At 32.1% G+C, this 8,456-nt stretch overlaps 1 long non-coding RNA gene across 2 annotated transcripts; it reads left to right on the top strand.

Annotated features, from left to right (window-relative positions):
• Positions 1-3,307: 3,307 nt before the first annotated feature.
• On the top strand, positions 3,308-6,549 carry LOC123531674 (uncharacterized). Of its 2 annotated transcripts, none has more exons than XR_006682465.2 (3): positions 3,308-3,452; positions 3,770-3,910; positions 4,553-6,549. It is a non-coding gene; the product is annotated as an uncharacterized LOC123531674 (long non-coding RNA). The 2 variants fall into 2 exon arrangements; XR_006682466.2 differs by lacking the exon at positions 3,308-3,452 and adding an exon at positions 3,453-3,587.
• Positions 6,550-8,456: the final 1,907 nt, after the last annotated feature.

Below are 8,456 nucleotides of genomic sequence, written 5' to 3' on the forward strand. Positions count from 1 at the left end.
TATTGCTGCAGTTAAAATGGGTGTTAATACGTTCGAATGCTACTGTGTCTGGTTTGACCAAAACCCCTTCGACACCTTGTGAAGGAAAGGCCGTACCCGGGGACAGTAACCATCAAAAAAAATCACCCTTTACAAAATTACAAATTTTTTTTAAATAAGATGATTATTAAAAATGAAAAGATTGAAAAGAAAAAAAAATGATTATAAGAAAAAAAAAAAAAAAAAAAGTTCGTATCTCTAGATCAAAAGTTTTTTTGTCCCCCTAATCTGGTGACACAGGTCTTTATGTAATTGGAACTTTTAAATAGACAAAACAAAAAAATATCTCAAAACCCGTCCCTTTTTTAAACCGTGAATACGTTGATTCCGTGTTGGCTCCCCTTTGGGGGTAGGTTTATTATCCCTGGCCGACTTCAGAGGATAACAAAAAAACTGTCTTTGGGTTTACGGCACAACCTGGGACGGAAAACTCTGCGTGGGGGAAAAAAAAATCCGGCGAGTAAGACAGTGAACCTCGGGCATTGGTACTTCCCGGGGTTTTGACATCCCAGGTAAAATCGTTGGCGGAAAAAGCTAAAATTTAAAAATTTGGTAAGACCTGCAAAACAAAAAGTCAGGGCATAAAAATGCTCCTTTGGGTAACCCTACCCCCGTAGGCTCCCATAAAAATACGTCTACTTATCAAAACACATGTGCTATAAGTTTTAAACGTCCATGATTAAAAAAAAGTCACTTATTACTTCCTTATTACAAAAATTACTTATTAAAAACTAAAATTAAAAATATGAAAAGATATGAAAAATATATGTGAAAAATTATAGATCGGACATGATAAACTGAGTATATTTACAACTACAAATTAAAAAAAATTCAATGTAAAAAAACGTTTTAGATAGTTGGTCCTATAAAATCTAATGATTCACTAAAACGGACATTGTATGTGTATGCAATAGACTGTCACACAATTACAATTTTCAATAATATTAATGGTATAGACTTGCCATATGATTTTTACAAAACAATAAATGCAGTAATGGCGTTCCATAATTACAAAAAGTTTGACATAAATTTTTGAAACAAATACTTTTAAATACATTTTACAATTTCAGTCAAAAATTTTTCATCTTATAAATGAAACTTTTAGATTCTCTTTCCAAAAAATTTACAAAAGTCTGAAAAATTTAATAAAACATCCTGACTACCGAAAATAGCCAAAATTTATATGCCGAAAAAGTAAAAGTTACGAATTTGTAGAAAAGCACAAAAAAATTTTTCCCAAAAAAAAATCGTAATGCAAAAATCTACAAAAATTAACAAAATAAATTTTTACCCCGATCGGAAAATTTTAGCAAGAAAATAATTCGACATATATTGTTATAAAATTTGTAAAGGGGGTGTGCGCAAAAAAAGGGATATCTAGTCAGTCTATTTAAAAGGGGAATGTCCCCCCAAATACTAATTTTATGGGATTCACGGCTAAGCCGGGACTTCGATATTTGTGTTTCCACGGGGGTTCACGTATAGCGGGGAATCTAATACTTTGCGCGAATTTAAATTTAAATTTGAGGCCCTTTTAGTGGTTTTGGGGATTAAAAAAAAATAAATTATGAAGTTTTAAAATATCAAATTTTTTATTACTGAAAACCCAATTTTAAAGAAATTTACATGGAAATTTAAGTTAGAAATACAGAAAAACATGAGAGGTATTTCTGCGTGAAATCTACATTTACCTCAATAATCAAAAAATTTTTTAAAAAGATGTGCAAAACCTGCCCAAATTTACAAAACAGATAAAAAAAGGCCCGTATGTCAAATTTTTGGGCATTAGCCTAGCCAAAGTCTTAAAGTAAAAGTCTGGTCAAAAATCGAAAGTCATAATCAAAGTAAAAAACACCCGTAAGTCAAAACTCAAAATTGGCCCTCCACGGGTTCCATACTAGAACCTATGGAAGAAATGACAATTTCGTTTACTTTTTCGTGAAAAGAAATTTTTCAACAAAGTTGATTTTAATGAAACTTCTGACAGACGCAAATATGTAATAAGTTAATTTCTCATATGAAAAATCCATGCACATTTCCGTTAAAACACGGAAATCTGAGTTCGTCGGATTTATTTTGCACTTCCAGGGGCCGAGAAGGTGCTACTGCATTAATTTTGTATACTGTTTTTTAAAAAAGCTTTTAGGTAGAAGTGTTTGATTACACGTATTACCACACACGTATGGTTATTGGCGCGACAAAAAAATCATTTGACGTCCAGTTCTTAAGGGTTTTTCCGCGCCCCATTTTTCATGTTAAAACACAGGTATCCGTTGAGTCACGTCGACCACTAACGTCCCGTGAAATTTTTCCACAAGCATTGCATTGTTTCTATATGTTAAAACATGGTTTTGCTATATATTATTTCTTAAATAAAATGCACAGGTCTGTGTGCTTGGTATTGTACGGTGCCCCTAAAGTGACATGTTACACACTTTTTTTCCAATTAGGTAATGTGAGACTTTTTTTATTTCGTTTAAACGAAATGATTAAAATAACTTATTTCGTATAACTTATTTAACTTATTTAAACGAAATAAGTTATTTCGTTTAAACGAAATGATTTCGTTTAAACGAAATGATTATTTCGTTTAAACGAAATAACTTATTTCGTTTAATCGAAATCATTTCGTTTAACGAAATAAAAAAAGTCTCAATTTCCTAAAAGGAAAAAAAAAGTGTGAAACATGTATTTGGGGCCCGTGTTTTTGAGAAATTAAAGGGGTATGACTTTCAAATACTTTAAGAATAGTTGGAATTTTAAATTTTTCAAAAATTTTTTTTCGTATTTTATCTTCTGAAACATAGTAACGTTGCTGTTTAATAGATTTACTCATGGGTTGTCATTAATTCATAAATAAAAAGATTTTTGTGTCCTTGTGCCGCGTGCAGGCTTTATTCTACATTATCCAGATAGACACTTCTGGTCTGTCACACGTGCAGAACTACCTTAAAACAGATATGTCTCACGACTAAGACTGTTTTGTTCACATACAGTACATTATTACGTTCAAAACTGAAATTGTAGGATTTTTCAACCGTCGTTCTTGTTTTACGCAAAGAGCCATACTATATTACAGATTTTTATCTAGTTACAAGCCTTTTTTACAATTGAATTGTATTGATTTTGTAAGATGTTAAAAAGATCTTTGTATGTGCTAAAGAAAAACTTAAAGAAATTTAAAAGGGTGTTATCTATAGAAATTAACAAAAGACCTAGCCATGCTTTTAAATGGTGATAGACTATCTATAATATTTCATACGCTTGTCATTGCATTTTAGATTTTTTTTATTAATCAATAGCAGTGTATAGGATATTTCAAAATAATTTAGACGTACAATTTTAATATGCAAAGATGGGTTTAATACATGCTTTTTGGATTGTATTTCTTTTAGTGCTCTTTTTGCATCTAGGTTTGTCTCTTCATTTCAGTTTCTAATTTTGAATGTTTTAATTAAACATAAAATGATGGTAAAAAATTAAACTAAATTATTTTTATTGATGTATCAGTAACGTGACAGCCGTTATTAGTATGTTTTCCGAATAAGGTAAGATATAGATCGGTATATTTAAATTACTTTTCCTAATAAGATATAGATTGGTATACTTAAATTACTTTTCCTAATAAGATATAGATTGGTATACTTAAATTACTTTTCCTAATACGATATAGATCGGTATATTTAAATTACTTTTCCTAATCTATATCTAAATTACTTTTCCTAATCAGGTACCAGTATAGACTGCTATGCCTGCACTTCCGACGAAGCCAACTGCGGAGAAGTTCCCGACGGCGACTTACTCATAATCGACGGAAAGGTCGCATCAGGATGTCCGTCTTGTGTGAAGGAATTCACAGCTCTAGGAACTAGTAAGTGGTTTACACAACGACTTTTATCCATTTTAGCGATGTTGTTTTAGGAAATTCACTGTATAAAATATTTGCGAATAAATTTATGGTTAAGGAGAGTATTTCATTTATCATTTTGTCCACTTGAAGTTTATTGATATTGTAATAACGTTACGAATTGAGAGATTTCGTTATGGGCTGATGACAGTCGTACTATAATGAGGCAATGTCCGAGACAATTGTATATTTACATTCGACCTATTCGCCGCTGTTTAGTCCGTGTATAGTCAGGGAGAACGTCGCTGTTGTTCCGTCTGGTGAACAGAATGGCCCGGAAGCTGCAACAAAATGTGTTCAGTTTATAATATATGAAAAGGAAATATAATGTAAATATAAGAAATAAATTAATTCATGCGAAATGAGCAACAGGATAGGATCCGCAAGTTAACCCGATTCCCATATCTTTCGCATTAACTCCGAAAAAATCATTTCTTAAATAAAAACACGTAATTATTGATAACGTATTTTGCTCTGCCGATTTGTCTAAAGGCCCTCACGATCCTTATGTACTTCCATGAGAAATTATCCCATTATGGCAAATGACAATCTAGTATGAAACCCTTGTTGATATTAATCCTATTGATATATACATTTCATTTAAAGTTTGGTCACGTGTTACTAGACGTTGTGGGACAAGCTCAGAAACTGACGACATGTGCACGGACGTTCTTGGCTACGGAAAATGTGTTTGCACAACAACTTTCTGTAATGGCGGAAACAGCAGTGTTATCTCGTGGACAAGTCTTCTACTTGTTTTAACTTTAATGCTTTTTTAAATTTGTTTTTAAACTAGCATTTTGTGTCAAGCACCGCTAATATTTATTTTCTCATAGGTCATCTTCATTTTGTATCAAATGATGTAGGCGACACTTAAAAATAAGACATATATATGGCGAAAACGCTTTGTGAAATTTTATTCGCTGAGTTTTCGTTTAAAGGGACTGACCTCCAGATCGTTCGACAACAAAAATATCTATTTTCTTAGATAACTAGAAATAAATGCTATACTTCTTAAAAAGGCTTTAAAACTTTATTACTGACCCACTATATGTTACGGAAACATATAATTTGCTGTTTTTACTTTTTTACGATGAAAATCGAAAAGCGTTTTTATTACTCCAGGTAAATTGTTTCGATTAAAAATACCTATAATTTGAAGTCATAATTCACTACTTCTGCTATATCGCTATTGGTTACGACGACGGGAAAATGCCTTTATTGCCGCGGCGGTGCGGGGTTCGATTCCCGACGCGGTCATCTTTTTTTCTTGATTTGGAATTTTTAAAATAGTTTAGAAACAAAAACTCATATTCTAATGTTCATAATATGACCAAACTTCAATTTGAAAGAATTATTTTTAGCCAAGTCTGGAGGTCAGCTCAGAGCTTATGACTACAAAAAGGTATAGGTTACTAAATGGTGTAAAATACATTACCAATCATCAATATTTGACCAATACTTTCAGCTAGGAGTGACCCCCATCCCCACCCCAACCAGACAAACATGTATTTTACAGACCATTACTTGTCTGAGTGATCCGGGTGTCACCGATTTGTGAAATATGTCTTCACCATTTTCATATGGTATCATAGAGTGTATTTGCTTGTTTCAGTGTAAGATCAAAATATATTTCACCGAGAGACCTTCATATGCAATATTTTCACAAATGGCGTAGCTACAATATTGGTGTTCACGACTGAAATATATTTTGATCTTACATGTAAAACAAACCATTTTTCTTGTTACTTTTATAATGTTTGTATTATGATGCAAAAAAAATTAAGAAGGCATGTTTTACAATTTTGTTTAACTATTCACGGTTTAAAAATTCTGGTTTCTATGTAAAAATTATTCATTCTTTTTGTTTTGTGTTTTGTATACTTTTATGGTTTTCTATATTTCTATGTGACCATTAATTGTTATTAAATCAATTATTCATATTTATATGTTACAGATCTTAGCATATCTCTCATTGGTTGATGTCAAGTTAACTTTAATGTTTTACGTCTTTGATTGATATTATTTGCATGTACTATTTCTTTTGTTTTTGTCATCATGCACATTTTTTTGCAGTTTCTTTGTCGTAACATTTTTAGTCGGCATAAATTAATAAGAGTAAATATTGACAGACTGTTTGGTCGCAATCTTAGTACTAATTATCATACACGCGCCTTTTGAAAGTAGGAAGTGTCAATCACCTCTTTATTTTAACTCCGGAAACGCCACCTGGAGTGTATCTAAAGTATAGTATATAAAGATCACTTTTTGTAAAACAAGACAAGAGAACACATTTGTTTCCAAACAGTTACGTTCCTAAGTGATAGTTTTTGAGCTGTGTGTAAGAACTTTATGTTTTCTGAAAAATATCTCTTTTTATTATATTGCAAGTGTGTTTTACTCTCAAGAAAAACATAGTAATAAATGTATACCTAAGAACCGCTCCAATTTAATTTATTTCAGCTGGATGGATATTACAGAAGAATATAAAACTTTGTGTTAACTTTCTACTTTGTAACATTTTAGCGTGCTATAATATCTTTTGTTAACTGCTGTTAAAACACACGTTATGAATATTATTAAAAAGGAATTAAAAACTGACAGTGTATCTTTATTGTAACCATATCGGCACTATTACATCTGGTGAATCATTCAACAGAAGTAAAGTGCATTCCTTTAAAACTGTAACCAAACCAAGTTATTACCACTTTACCCCACCATATCACGTGCATTGCGTCATGAAGTCACAAAATGTCAATGAAACAAGAAATATCTTTAAAAAAGATGGTCGGCGTGATGTAACTGAAACACAAGTTATATATGGGCACAAACCTGTATTTTAAATCTTTTGGCAATGTTGAAAGGGGCCTCTGTGAAGTTTTGTATAAATGAGGACAGTAGTTCTGAAGAAGACTGTGTTTAGAAATTGTGGAGGGACACACGACGGACACCAAACAATCACAAAAGCTCATTTTGAGCCTTTGGTGCTTAAAAGATGGTAACAGTAAGCAAACAATATTGAAATACGTTCTATACTTTATTTCTGGAATTGTTGGAAGCAACATGAACCCTTACCCTACTTCAGCTTATTATAAAATTTGTCTATCATTCAGAATATGTACAGTACTGTTTTCACCGGAAAGATTAATTTGAAATTTAGAGTCTAAAATTTAACAGTATCGGACATGTTGTTGCAGGTTAGTAATGATTTGCATTGGTTAGAAATTGTTGCTGTAATGCAGGGTAAGAGTTAATGACTGTATAAAACAAATAACCTTTTTGTAAAAACAAAACTTAAGGAAAGGAAACTTAACAAAACAGAAATAACTTAACAAGAAAACTTAACAAAACAGAAATATGTCCGGATGAGCAGATGAATATTTGGTTACGCACACCTGTTCAAGTGTTACGCATGCAACCCGATGGTGCTGTACTTATAGAGGTTATAGATGACGAACGCGTTGTCATTCAACTCAGTGTAACACATGACTCAAGAGTGAAGCATTTTCAGCCTTTCCTCAGCGCCACTCTTACAAAATCTCTCATTATGGCTGAAAATACCGAGAATACCTTACCAAGCAATCCGATTGGTACATTATTCAGCGGCATAAGGTCATACGAGGTCATAAAATCGTGCTTAATACGGCACGCCGAAAAATGGCAAACAGTTCTATGAAGTTTTCAGCTTTCTTTTACATCTTATTATGGTGGACATTCACACACACCTAAATCTTTTTAAACTAAATTTTGCAAATATTTTTCGATTACTTATAATTTCAAGTGTAGTTCCTTAACAGAGGAAAACAAAAATGATATTTCCACTGCTTTGAAACAGTGAACTATCGATCTCATTTCATTGATATATTTCAGTATTTCACTGAAAACCAGGAAATAAATGTTGGTAATCATATTTATAACTCATAACATGATCTATAACATCACTAAGTTTTAATACGATTATTCTGTAAATTATTATTATTACTACTGCATAGTGTCAAAGTGCTAGAATCTAATGTTTGTTTCCTTCTTTTCCAGAACACAGTCTTCTTCAAAGGTTCAAAGCCACAAATTATAAACTAGTTAAAGCTAAGTTGATAATCGACAATAGCCATGATGTGTCGATTTAAATAGCAGTCTTATTCCAATGACACTTTCAAGAACTTGGTGATTAGTGTCTATAAATGCTATGACTGTACTTTCTGATCATATACTGGCGAATAAAGTTAACTGAGATGAAACACGCCGGAACTGGTGGTCGCGTAGTGCGGAAACGTTGTGAGAGATTTTTTTTCACGTATACGTAACAGATTGTATTGTTTAAATTTCATTGCAGATATATTTTTTACATGTTGGATGAAAAAATGAGAGAAGAGTGTTCAGTTTCAGTATGAGTAGCAGTACCAGGTCACATCATTTTAATTTTGATATAATTCTGTTGTGACTATGTGACAGGAAAATCTCTCTTAAAAACATCGACTTCTTTTCTAGTAATTTTATTTTCAGTTTTAAG

Source organism: Mercenaria mercenaria, chromosome 11 (assembly GCF_021730395.1).
Source record: "Mercenaria mercenaria strain notata chromosome 11, MADL_Memer_1, whole genome shotgun sequence".
Lineage (NCBI taxonomy): Eukaryota > Metazoa > Mollusca > Bivalvia > Venerida > Veneridae > Mercenaria > Mercenaria mercenaria.